This window comes from Lontra canadensis, unplaced genomic scaffold (assembly GCF_010015895.1).
Source record: "Lontra canadensis isolate GAN:19392208 unplaced genomic scaffold, GSC_riverotter_1.0 scaffold24, whole genome shotgun sequence".
NCBI lineage: Eukaryota > Metazoa > Chordata > Mammalia > Carnivora > Mustelidae > Lontra > Lontra canadensis.
In genome coordinates, this window is record NW_022631018.1 from 23,449,175 (window position 1) to 23,463,361 (window position 14,187).

The window sequence follows — 14,187 nt, forward strand, 5'->3', positions numbered from 1 at the left end:
CCTCTTCCTGTCTTTGAGAGAGTTGCTTTCTAACAGCCTGTTTGCTTCCTTTATCCTCTCCTAGAACTTGACGCTTAATGAAGGCCCATTCCGTTCTGCCTTGGTCAAAGTTCTGTGATCAAGGCCAGTTCCACTGTGGTGAGTAAATACGTGTTGGAAGAACTAATGGACACGGGCACCCGAGCAGAAGCAGCAGCTAACCCACACGGCGGTCCGCTTCCTCAGCGGCTGCCTACAAATGTAGGAAGAGCAGAAAGAAGAGAAAACTGAGGTAACACGGAAGGTTAGAAAGGTCAGCATGGAAACCAGACTTCCTGGCTCCCCCTGTGTGACCGTGATCAAGTTATGCAACCGTTCCTCCCCCCATTTCTCTGTCTGTAAAGTCATAGAATTGATCCCATAGATCTGTAGGGATTAAGTGAGTTAATACGTGGGAAATGCTTAGTATGGTTGCTGGTGAGTAGTAAGCGTGATGAGTGCTGGATGGTTCTTGACATAGTACTGCTGGGAGCAGCTACCATCCTGTGTCCGGAAGAAAACGCTATTGCTATGGGCAGGTTCCTTCCTAACGTGAGTCCGTCATGTCCATCTCTCAACTCCAAGCCCTCCACTGATGGTTTCCACCTGCTTCCTATGATGTCTTCTGCTTGGCGGTAGCCTCACCTTGGAGGACAGATGCATCTTTCTCTCATTTCTCCTCATTTGTACTTTATTCGACAGTTACTGGATATTCTAAGTTCGGATTCGATTCTGCATTTTTTTGCTTGCACGTGCCAGAAAGGCAGGGGGAGGGGAGGAAGGGGTCTCGAATCTCAATTCTGAATAAATTTCACTATCTTGAGTGGTGTTTCTTCGTCTAGGAAACTAGTTTTCAGTTACTTTCACTTAAATAATGCATACATTTCATGGATAAGAACTATGGGTTTTTTTCTGGAGTAGACAAGCATTCGGACTTCTCTGAGTGTTAACCACTTACAGGCATGTTTACTTGCCTCATCCTGCCGGATAACCTCCCAACCCTGAGAGCCTGAGGCTTCCTTGTGACTTTGGGTTTTGGAATACCTCGGTATTACATTTCCTACACTCGCGTCTCTTCGTTCACTTTCTCTCCTTCCCCACCTGGGATGGTACTTGAGACTTGCTTGTAAAAGATCTTATTTTTAAGTAATCTCTACACCCACCGTGGGGCTCAAACTCACAACCCTGAGGTTAAGGGTCGCGCGCTCCCACGGAGCCAGCCAGGTGCCCCGTATCTGAGACTTTTTAAGATTTTTTTTCATCTTGCTGACCTTTCTAACCCTCCGTGTTACCTCGATGTTCTCCTCATCAATGACCAGTGTCATTGGGCCCTGTGAGCCCCACACGGGGTTCAGATCTTAGAAGACTGTCATTTATCTGAGGAGGCAGTAAGTAGTAGACCCTTGAACGTATCTGACTCATAATTTGAACAAAATATCAGGATCCTAACTATCCTGAATCATTGTGAACACTGGTGGCCGCTGCGCCCTGAGGAAGGCCTGAGGATGAGAGGAAGAGGCAGCCGGCCTGGGGCGCTTGGTGGAGTTGGGGTGGGGATGAGGCTCCGGGTGAAAGAACCACGTGAGCGAGGGGCTCAGAGAGCCTGAGGGGTGGCAGAGAGGGATGTGAGGGCTCGTTGGATGCCAGCTTGGATGGTCCTCAGGTCTGCAAAGTGTGGCCTGCATGGGGCACATGCTAGCCCTCTGAGTAAGCATTACCTTTAAACCCATCCTGGGCTCCTACTAGGGGGCCGGCTGCTCCCCGAATTTTGTTCTTGGAGTGCTTTGTGCTCGGTACTTGCTTCCGGAAAAACAGGTGATTACTGGTCTTGAGCAGAATTCCCTCTGTTTTGTGTTTTTGTTTCTTTCTGTATATGATGGGAACTTCAGGCCGAAACAAAGAGAGAGACAGGGGTGAGCAGGGAGAGAGAGAGAGAGAGACAGGATGACCACGCACCTGGAGCGACTGAGGACAGAGGGGCCACGCCCCCGGGACTGGGGACCCCAGGCCCCTAGCTGTGTGCTTCCTCAGGAGCGAAGCAACTTAACCATTCTCTTCATTTGAGATTGGGTCTCATCAGTCACTCAAGGAGGTAGTAAGGAATTCCTAAGGAAAATGACTGTAAATCTCAAATGAAAATGGGTTAGGCACTAAATCTGATCTCGTACAGCCCAGCTGGCCATGAACGAAGGAGGACGGCAGTCTCCCATGGGAATCACACAGGGAGATGAATGCATTTCTGCTGCCCAAAGGGGATCGATGTGGGTGGCGGTGATCGGGAGCCGCATGGGGGAGGGGTGGAGAAGGAATTTGCATCTTGTGGCTTAATCAGATCTGAAACCTGACATCCTGTTTTCTGTAGGTTGGGCACAGCAGTAGCTGAAAGCCTCCTCTGACCATGGCCAGCCTCAGGAAGTGAGTGTCAACAGCCTTGCGGAGGGGAACCCCAGTCCTGAGTGACCAGGCCTGCAAAGCGGTCCCCTTGCACCCCGAACAAGCCCCGGCCCTCCCTCTACCACAGTTCTAGAGCTCCAGACCTCACCCCTCCTCCTCTGAGACTTACCAACAGGAAGTTCAGTCGGCCGGAACACTCTGTTCCCTTGACATTTTTGTTTTAATTCTGCAGCTGTGTTTAAGGCTTCGTGAATTCTCTGTCTGGCTCTGTCTCTTGGGTCTGTTTCTCTGCGGCGTGCTTTTTCTCTCACACACATGCACCGAGTCGTGGTTACCCTAAGGCTGGTGGACCAGAGTGGGAACTAGGGTTGATAAGAAGGAAGTGGGGTGGGAAGAAAGCACTGGAGGGCCTGTCCTAGTGGCAGCGGGGGAGCTAAGGCAGGTGCCTCTGCTCAGGGATCGTTACTCGGGAGAAACTAGAAACGCTGAGGAGGGATTCCGAAATCGTCGACACTGTGCGCTGCCCATACATCCTTCCTCACGCCTCGTGGTGCGCACGTCGACCTCACATCCCAGCGCGGCCGCGTCTTCTTTCCTCCACGTTCTCCAGTGTCTGCTCGGCAGAGGCCTCACTCACACTCGTTCTCCCGCAGGGAGCTTCTCTCCTGGGTATCCCCCTCAGCTTACCGCTCGGGAAGCCACTCGCACCGGGGTCGCCCTGCGGCCTCACGATCTCTGCCGGCTGCCTCTCACCCGTCCCTCGTGCTGAACCGCTCCATTTTGTTCGCAGAGCACGGTTCCGAGACTCGCAGGGCATTCTTTCCTTTCCCCGTCCTGGTTTCTTTCCCTTCTACTGCCTCTCATTCTCGTCTAGAGCGAAAAGGCTCTCAACTCAGAGGCTGGGTCTCTAAGACGCCCTCGCGGCTGCTGGCGGTCGTTCTTCCTCCAAGTCCTTCTGCCGCGACAGACCCAAGAAGCGTGTCCTGCACCCACAACAGTAGCTGGCCCGTCCAAGCACATGCGTAAACGGCCGGTGCTTGTTCTATTTATTCATGTATTTAGTTTTAAAGATTTTGTGTACTTATTTGACAAAGAGAGAGAGAGGGAGAGAGGGAATGAGTTGGGAGAGGAGCAGAGGGAGAGGGAGAAGCAGGCTCCGGGCTGAGCAGGGAGCCGGGATGCGGGGTCAGGGCTGGATCCCAGGATGCTGGGATCATGACCCGAGCCAAAAGCAGATGCTTAACTGATGGAGCCACCCAGGCACCCCTGCCAGGGTTGGTTTTAAGGAGTACCTGAGGCAAATGACTTACAGTCACACAGATTGGGAATGCTTTGTCAATCACTTGAAGCTTAACACAGCGCATAATACAGGTATGGTCCCTTATGTCTCTGAAAACCACATCTAGAGAACCCACACACAGATCTGATGTCAGTTCTGCATTTCTATACAGTAACAGTGAACAATCCAAGAAGGAAATTAAGACAACAATCCCATTTGTTATGGCATTAAAAAACCAGACAAACAAAAAAAACCTTAAGAGTACACTTAACCAAGGAAGTGGTAGATCTGTACCCTGAACAGTATAAAACATTTTTTAAAAGATTTTATTTATTTATTTATTTATTTGACAGACAGAGATCACAGATAGGCAGAGTGGCAGGCAGGGAGAGAGAGGAGGAAGCAGACTCTCTGTGGAGCAGAGAGCCAGACGCGGGGCTCGATCCCAGAACTCTGGGATCATGACCCGAGCCAAAGGCAGAGGCTTTAACCCACTGAGGCCACCCAGGCGCCCCAAATATCCTTTTTTAAAAAAATATTTTATTTATTTATTCGACAGACAGAGATCACAAGTAAGCAGAGAGGCAGGCAGAGAGAGAGGGGGAAGCAGGCTCCCTGCCGAGCAGAGAGCCCGATGCGGGGCTCGATCCCAGGACCCTGGGATCATTACCTGAGCCAAAGGCAGAGGCTTTAACCCACTGAGCCACCCAGGCGCCCCCAGTATAAAACATTTTGCTGAAGAAACTAAGGAAGACACAAATAAATGGAAAGACGTTATGTGCTCATCCATTGGAAGATTTAATATTGCTAAAATGTCTATATTACCCAAAGCTATTTACCAAGTCAATACACTTCCTTTTAAAATCCCAATGGCATTTTTTTTCAGAAATGGAAAAAAAATCCTAAAATTCATATGGAATCTCAAATTGCCTGAATTACCGAAAAAGAAAAATCTTGAAAAACAAAGTTGGAAGCCTCACACTTCCTCATTCAAAACACATAACAACATTACAGCAACCTAAACAGGTACTGACATAAAGACAGACACATAGACCGATGGGACAGAACAGAGAGCCCAGAAATCAACCTGTGCATGTGTGGTCAAGTGATCTTCAAGAGGGTGCCAAGACCACACAACAGGGAAAGGATAGCATCTTCAAAAAATGCCGCATTTGGACAATAGAATATTCACATGTGAAAGACTGAAGTTAGGACCTTACCTTACACTATATTTAAAAATTACATCAAAATGGACTAAAGATCTAAACATAGGACGTAAAACCATGAGACTTCCAGAAGAAAACACAGGGAAAACCTTTATGCCATTGGACTTGGCAATGATTTATCAGAAGGACACCAAAAAACAGGAAACAAAAGCCAAAAATAGACAAACATCTACTACATACAGTACATCAAACTGTAAGACTTCTGCACATTGATGGCAACAACCAACAGAGTGAAAGGCAATCTATGGAATGGGAGGAAATAATAGTAAATTATATATCTGTCCAGAATGTGTAAAGAACTCCTATGACTCAACCACAAAAAATGAAATAACTCAATTGAAAAGTGGGCAAAGGCTTGAATAGACGTTCCTCAAAGAAGAAACACAAATGGCCAACAAGCGTAGGAAAAGATACTTAACATCACTAACCGTCAGAGAAATGCAAGTTAGAATCACAATGAGATACCACCTTGCACTCATGAAGAGAGCAATCACAAAAAATACAAAATACAAAACACGAGTGCTGGTGAGGATGTGGGGAAATTGGAACCATTGTGCTCTGCTGGTGGGAATGGAAAACGATGCAGTCACTATGCAAAATGGTATGGAGTTTCCTCAAAAAACTAAAAATAAAGTTACTATACGATCCAGCAATCCCACTTCTAGGTATGTATCCAAAAGAATTTGAAACAGGATCTCAAATAGGGGCTTGCACACCTATGCTTACTGCAGCATCATTCACGATTAGCCAACAGGAGGAAGAAGCCCACATATTCATTGCCAAATGAATAGAGAAAGGAAATGTGGGAGATATATATTCATTCCATGGAATATTAGTCAGTCTTAAAACAGAAGGATCTGTCACCCGCTACAACAGGTATGAACCTTGAGGACATCATGAGTGAAGCAAGGCAGTCACAGAAAGACAAATACTGTGTGGCCCCACTTGTATAAGCTATCTGGGGTGGTCCAAGTCACAGAAACAAAGTAGAAGGGTGGTTGCCAGGGGCTGGGGGAGGGGAAAGGGAGAGTGGAGTTATTATTCAATTGGTATAGAGTTTCCGTTTCGCAAGATGAGAAAGTTCTGGAGATCTGCTATACGACACTGTGAATATAGCTAACACCACTGAAATGTACGCTTAAAAATGGTTAAGAGGGTGGGTTTTATTTATTTTTATTTTAACCACAATTAAAACTAAAAAAATGTGGGGGGTGGGGAGCAGAAACATAGAGGCCTGAATATGCTTAATCACAAATTAACTTCACTGGGGCCACACCTGTGGGTTTATGTCAAAGACCAGGCCCATGACTACCTGAGTAAAAATACCTAAAAAAGCATATTTAGGAGGCGCCTGGGTGGCTCCATGGGTTAAGCCTCTGCTTTCGGCTCAGGTCATGATCCCAGAGTCCTGGGATCGAGCCCCACATCGGGATCTCTGCTCGGCGGGGAGCCTGCTTCCTCCTCTCTGTCTCTGCCTGCCTCTCTGCCTGCTTGTGATCTCTCTCTCTATCAAATAAATAAATAAAATCTTTTTAAAAAAAGCATATTTAGCACCAACCAGGAAAACACCTTTATAAGCTCTAGGCTTCCAACTCTGTGCTTGTGAGAAGGGGTGTGTCCCCCACTAGTGAAAACTAGTGAACGGAGAAGCCAATCTCGGGCAGTCTCTTATGGAGATGCATGGAGCCTCCACGTTCTGACAGAGCTGAGCAGCTGCTTGCTTTGCAAGGAGATGCTGATGGGGAGATGCTAGGATTCTCAGCCACAGATCGGGCTAAGCGGTGATCGTGGTGTACATTCCATCAGGCTCTCTGTGCCATGACTTGAACTGCTGAAGCCATGGACTTAGCCCCCGTGAAGTGGACCAAGAGGAGGACATGATGACAGTGTGTGTCGGTGGGTTGTTGGGGGGCCATATGCGGGCGTGGAAGGAGGGGCAACGGTAGAGCGAGAAGCGAGCAAAGCCGTGGGAGGAGTGGAGGGGAAGGGATGCACGCTTCAAATCTCAGCATCTTGCAAAGGAGGAGACAGGATGCCACGTGCCTCCTGATGTGATGCGATGGAGAGGACACAGAGCCACCTATGATGCAACGTTTGCAAAAGTCATTAAAAACCCAACCAGAGTCTAATCATGCTTCTAGTTTAACTCCCAGTTTAGAGGAACTATAGCATATGGTTCATGTATGACCCATGAAGACTTAATCAGAAAAACCTGGAATAGGATTTTCTATAGACCAAATGAGCTGGTTTCTTCTACAAATAAGTGACGTTTTAAAAAAAGTAAAGAAAGGGAAAGAAGGAATTGTTCTAAACTGAAAGAGACCTAAGAAATGTCTGGAAACAATGTGCAGACCTTCGCTGCATCCTGATTCAGACACGCCAGTGATTTTGAGACAGTTGGGAAAATTTGGACACAGATGGTGTGTAGAAATCTGTGTAACTTTTCTTAGGTGTGATAGTGATGTTAAATACAAAGGTTATTATGTGTCAGAGGTGTGTACCCACGTACTCACAGCTGAACTTCAGAGGCCTAAGATTTGCTTTAAAATATTCCAGGGGCGCCTGGGTGGCTCAGTGGGTTAAACGTCTGCCTTTGGCTTGGGTTGTGATCTCGGGGTCCTGGGATCGAGCCGCACATCGGACTCCCGTCTCAGCAGGGAGCCTGCTTCTCCCTCTCTCTCTGCCTTTCCCCCGGACTTGTGCTTGCGCGCGCTCTCTCTCATTCTCTCTCAAATAAATAAAATCTTAAAAAAAAAATAGTCCAGAAAATAAACGGCTAGGGGATAGACAAGGCAGGATTAGGAGTGCACTCGGCACTGCTGGAACAGCGTGGCACGTGGGAATTCTCTCCGGGTTTGTTTACCCTTACACATTTCCAGAATAATGGGGAGACAGTGAACCCAGCTGACTAGGTATCCTAAGTAGGTCTTGGCATAGAAGGCGGAAGGGACACTGATCACTCTGAGATCGATAAACACATCCTGAGTTGTTCATAGGTTTGCTTAATGGCCGTCTCCTCCGTGTGGCTGGGGGATAGTCAGCTCCATGACCAAGCAACCCACATCTAGCCAAAGTCCCAAACAGGTGGCTCTGTCACACAGGTACAAGAATGTTCACATCAGACGTATCCATCATAGTACAAAAGTAGGAACCACCCAAATGTCGAAGAGCAGATCAATGGTTGTGTGTCATTCACACACACACAGATGTCACTCAGCAGTAAAGAGAAACAGACACGCACAACACGCACGGCTGAGCAGAACCAGACACAGAATACAGGTGTGAACTTCAAGAACACACACAGCCACGGGAGGAGGACAGAGGCCGGGATGACAGTTGTCCCCGCTAGTGCTATTGACTGGGAAGGGGCACAGGGACCCCTTGAGGAAATGGAAACGTCTTCTGTCTTGATCTGAGGGCCAGTGTGTGCGTACGTAAGAACGCACCAACCCGCACGTGGGTGACCAGCCTGCTCCGGGGGGTGCCTGCGGGGAGCAGTTGGTTGAGGAGGTACATCTGACTCGGGTCACGATCCTGGGGTCCCAGGATTGAGCCCCGAATCAGGCTCCCTGCTCAGCGGGTTGCCGGCTTCTCCCTCTCCCTCCGCTGCTCCCCCTGCTTCTCAAATAAACAAAATATTTAGAAAAAACAAAAAAAAGGTCAGCGTGCTTTGTGCATTCTAGGGTATGTAAACCAATTTTATTTTTTTTTAATTTTTAAAAATCTTTTTAAAGATTTCATTAATTTATTTGAGAGAGAAATAGCATGGGGAGAGAAGGTCAGAGGGAGAAGCAGACTCCCCATTGAGCAAGGAGCCAGAAATGGGGCTCGATCCCAAGACCCTGGGATCATGACCTGAGCCAAAGGCAGATGCTTAACTGACTGAGCCACCCAGGTTCCCCTAAAACTCAATTTTAAAAACAATTTTTAAAAACGGGAAAAGAGGGGCTCCTGGGTGGCTCAATCATTTAAGTGTCTGACTCTTGATTTCACCCAGGTCATGATCTCAGGGTCCTGAGACTGAGCTCTCTGTTTGGCTTACAGTCAGTGAGGAGCCTGCCTAAGATTCTCTCTGTCCCCCTCCCTCTACCCCTCTCTGCTCTCTCTCAAAGATAACCAAACAAACAAACAAACAAACAAACTTCTTTTAAAAATAAAAATAAATAAAAACAGGAAAAGAAAGAAAAAAAAATAACCTTTTGAAGTGTTTGGTATTTCCAAGAGAGACCCAAGAGATGGTGTAATTTAAGATAATTTTAAGGTTTAAAAACACCTACATTCCTGACTCTGACAGCAAGTCTCTTCTGAGGAAAATGCTGCTTGGAATGTTCTATAGTCCTGGGGTCAGGGAAAGGGTTCCAGTTGTACACCCGACTTCCATCCTGCAATTTTTCCCTTTTGCAAAAGACATCAGCCCTGTTTACCCAGCTGTTTGCCCCAGTAGCAATTAAAGAACCCATTCTTTCTTCTATTTTAATTTTTTGCTGAAAACATCATTGGCAAATCCCTAATCATCACCAATTCAAAACACCAAGCCAAAAGAAGATGTCATGTACAAAATAAGGAGCGAGCGGCCAGCAAAGAAGAAATGATTCGTTGTGCAGGACCTCCTTCTGGGACAGGGAGGGGTTGAGGGGCGGACGGCGGCCGGGGGTGCGGGGGATGCTGGGTGCAGGGTTCTGTAAACAGCGCCGGGCATCCAGTGAGAAGACTTGGGGTCCAGGCCTGGCTGTTTCTCTGACTAGTTAGGTATCCCGGGGCTGGTCATGCTCCTCTATCTCTTGCCATCAGTTCCACAGCTGGGAACTGGGCGTGGCGAGCCTGTGGGCTGTCCTGCGGGTTAACCGAGATCGTGCACGCACGGGGCTCCTGCAGGTCCTGCTGCTCACTATGTGGTGACGGTAAGAGAAGAGGAGCTGGCAGAAGCAGCACCAAGTTTCTTCTTTTCCTCTTCTACTTGTCCCTTTTCTCTCTTCCTAACCTCCTAGTGCTTTGAGGGCCCCAGACCCCTCCTGTGGTGGTCAGGACCACGCCCTGGCACCTCCTCTCAGGTGTTCCACTGCATCACTGCGATAGTTAGCCATGAGGCCAGTGCCCACCCCCCCAGATGCCCTCGGCCAGGTGCAGAGGGAGCTGAGGTGACACTGGGATTAATGACAGAGACCTGAAGCAGATTTTTCCAGACTGTGAGGTCCGAGGAAGCAAACCAGAGGATACATGACAGCCTGCACTGTAGGGAGGGAAAAGCCAAGTCCTGGATGTCTGGGAGGGTGGAGGGGGGCTGGGAGGGTGGAGGGGGGCTGGCTTCGGACATGCTAAGAAGCTTGGACGTTGGTAGGAGAAGGGGCAACCCAGGAGAGGCTGTCTTGAGGGGTCAGAATTGCGTTTTGGGATGATGATTCTAGCAGCAGGTGGAATCTGAGGCAATATGTTTGCAGACAGGGAAACAAGTCAGGGGATCCTGGCCACGTCAGCGGAGACATGATTCAGACCGAACCTGGAACAGAGGGGAGGGTTTGAAAGACATTACAGATATCGTATTGATCAGCTAGGACTGGTATTCGGGGGTAAGCTGGAGTTGCTGAGAAGAAGTAAAACTTTCAAGGGCGCCTGGGTGGCTCAGTGGGTTAAAGCCTCTGCTTTCAGCTCAGGTCACGATCCCAGGGTCCTGGGATTGAGCCCCACATCGGGCTCTCTGCTCTGCAAAGAGACTGCTTCCTCCTCTCTCTCCCTGCCTGCCTCTCTTGCCTACTTGTAATCTCTGTCTGTCAAATAAATAAATAAAATCTTAAAAAAAAAAAGAAGTAAAACTTTCAGAGGACGGTTGCCAGATTTATTGGACAAAAACACAAGATAGATGCCCAGATACATTTCAATTTCAGTTCATCGATGAATAATTTTTAGTCTTAATGTATCCTGTGTAATAATTCATCTAACGTTCCAGTTGAACTGGGGGTCCTGGATTTTCTCTTGTAACTCGATTTCAGAATTCCCTAAAATGCAAGTCTGATTTGCTTAAACCTCTTCTACCTTAAATCGATCTCCCAGGTAGATAATCCTCCCGGAAAGAGACTGCATTTGTTAGTTAAAAGAGTCTTTGGGGGGCACCTGTGTGGCTCAGTTGGTTAAGTGTCTGCCTTTGTCTCAGGTCATGATCTGAGGGTCCTGGGATGGAGTCCCACATGGAGCCCCCCACTGTGGCCCCCGGAGGGCTCCCTGTTCAATGGGGAGTCTGCTTCTCCCTCTCCCTCCTTCCCCCCACCACTCATGCTCTCTCTCTCTCAAATAAATAAATAAAATCTTTAAACAAAACAAAATTTTAAAAAACCACCCCCACAACAAAAAAAGAGTATTTGGGTCCATTGAGCAACCCTAGTTTTCCTTTTCAGCTGGTGAATGAGCCCAGTGAAGAGTGTTTTCCAGCACCATCTTTATTTTAGCCGTGTGGCCCACCTGTGCCATCATTTACTCAGTATGTTTTTAGACCTATGTTAAATTTGCTCAGTTTTAAATTAGTCTTGTCCTACGTAATCGTATCCATGAAATCCTCAGTTTAGTGTGCTAGTTTTTTTCTGTACTAATTAAAATAAACACATGACGATAAAATAACTCTTTTTTACCTCCCCATGCTACAGAAAGCATACTCGCTTTGGGAAATTCCAGTGGATAGGGAGAGCTGGGCTGGGGCTGGGCTGGTCTGATTCAGACCCTAGGGCCCAGAGACCCAGTCACTGTCCAGACAGGGAAGAAGACGTCCCAGTGCACTTGCAAACCTGCCCTTGACAATTCTAGATGAGGAGAAGACGGACAAGCCCCTGATAAGAAATGGGCAGGTGGGACTGCAGCTCAGTGGAACTGTCTGCTCTGCTCAAGAAAAGCTGCGTGGGGACAGGTGAATGCCAAGAACCTGGCTTTAAATTAGTTGGGTTGAGGCATGACCTCCCCAGGGGAGCAACTCTTCTCTCCATGGACTGTAAGCTGATATCCAAGAAGACTGGCTGTGAGATTTGGACACAGACTGCGATATACCTGCGTGCACAAATGTCTAATTGTTCCTGATTTGTTCAGAAAGCTTCTCCTGATACTTGGTAGCAGCTCAGGTCGGGTCAGTCCCTGAGCATCCAACAGAGAGATTTTCCCAGGTTTCTTGATGGAGACTGGAGACATTGGAATTGGGGCACCTTGAACTCAAACTAGCCGGCCATTCTTGCCCAGACACCCCTGACCCCAAAGATCATGCCAAGAGCCCAGAGGCTCTGATGGTGATTTCACCACCTCAGCTAATAATGGCCCTCATTGTTGTGTTTCCCAAATGCCGCAAGGCTCCCTTCTCTCCAGGTTTCACGGATCCACCCTGCTTGTAAAAAGACCCTGGACTGTGTTAGCATTCCTCTGGGCCCTCTCTCTGCTTATCCAAGTCCAGACCCTTTGGTGTGGGCTGACGGATGCCTGGTGTGCTTTTCCAAGGTGGGCTAGTGAGACAGAAGACAGTAGAGGTGGGAGAGGTGAGTGGAGTAAAAGTGACGCTACTGTGTCAAAAAGATAAAAATACAGTAACTTACACTAAGTTATTTCTCTCTCACGCCAGATTTCAGGTGAGTAGTTCAGAGGTGCTATACTCCAAAACGGCTTCCTCAGCTCCGGCCCTCACATTCTGTATCCTTGCCATCAGGAAGGAGGAGAGCACAGGCTTTTGCTTTAAGGGGCCGGCCCGGTAGAGTGCACATATCACTTCTACTTATCTTTCACGTTGGCCCAAGCGTAACTACGTGGACACCCGTAGCTGCCAGGGAAACTGGGAGGCGCAGTCTTTAGCTGAGTTGCAGGTGCCCAGTAAGAAATTCTCTTCTTGTGGACGAGGAGGACGGGCATGGGGTGGGCAGGCGGCGGCCACAGCAACTCTGCAAGGAGGACAGGCGTGGGGTGGGCAGGCGGCGGCCACAGTAACTCTGCGAAGCTCTTGCACGGATTGAGAGGCTATTTATGTTTTCTTTCAGAAGTCAAGATTCAGGCTGCCTGGGTGGCTCTGTGGGTTACAGCTTCTGCCTTCGGCTCAGGTCATGATCTGGTCCTGGGATCGCGCCCCACATCGGGCTCGCTGCTCCGCGGGGAGCCTGCTTCCCCCTCTCTCTGCCTGCCGCTCTGCCTGCTTGTGCTGTCAAAAAAAAAAAAAAAAAAATCTTAAAAAAAAAAAAGAAGTCGAGATTCAGAGTCGGATTATTGGGCTTAGTGCCACAGCTCTGCCTCTCAGGTGTGGTCTTGGCAAGTTGTCCAATGCCTCTGACCCTCAGTCTCCCCCTCCGCACAATCAGTCACGATAATCAGTCTGCCCACCTCCCTGGGATGTTGGGAGGCTCGAACCGCACTAATGTCTTTGAGCACCTAGAGTGAGGGCATGGTCACCTCACACCTCAGTAAGAACACTACTTACTGCCCTGGGACATGCTGAGGTGGCTTTTTGTTGTGGCTGCTTTTAAGTTGTGAGCACCTGGTGCTGGCTGTTCCACTTGATTTAGGGCAAAAACACCCTAACCCACATATCTGAAATTTCCTGGAATTGAGTCTCCCCTCACAGGGAGCTACTTTGGTATGTCCCAGTCACCTCAAGTGAGACTGCTGTGGCCGTGCAACTCTCCCCGGGCTCCTGGGCCCCTGTCTTTCTCCTGAGGGGCGGTCCTTGGCCACCAGCCCCCCCGGCTCTTTCTGAGCTCTAATCATGTGTGGCCCATGAAAGCCCTGGAAGTTATTTCTCTCAGAGCGGATCTGGATGGAGAGCCCTGGAACTGGACTGGTGGGGAGGAAGACAGTGAGAGGTCCCCAGCTTGGCCAGTCTGGGGGGTTCCCCTCAGCCCAGGGGCAACAAAGCACAGAAGGCAGGTTTGGCATGTCTTTGCCATCTTCACTGAGATTGTATGACAGTCTACAATGTGTGTTAGTATTAGAAGAATCTGTCTTCTTGGGGTGCCTGGGTGGCTCAGTGGGTTAAGCCTCGCCTTTGGCTCAGGTCGTGATCCCAGGGTCCTAGGATCGAGCCCCGCATCGTGCTCTCTGCTCAGTGGGGAGCCTGCTTCCCCCTCTCTCTGCCTGCCTCTCTGCCTCTTGTGATCTCTGTCAAATAAATAAATAAAATAAAATTTAAAAAAGAAGAATCTGTCTTCTCCATTGGTTTCTAAGCTCCTGAAGGAAGGAAGGACAGGAAGAAGGAAGGAAGGAAACCTTTTCTCAGCATCTTTTCCGTCACAGGAACATAAAGAACTTGCCAGCATTTGG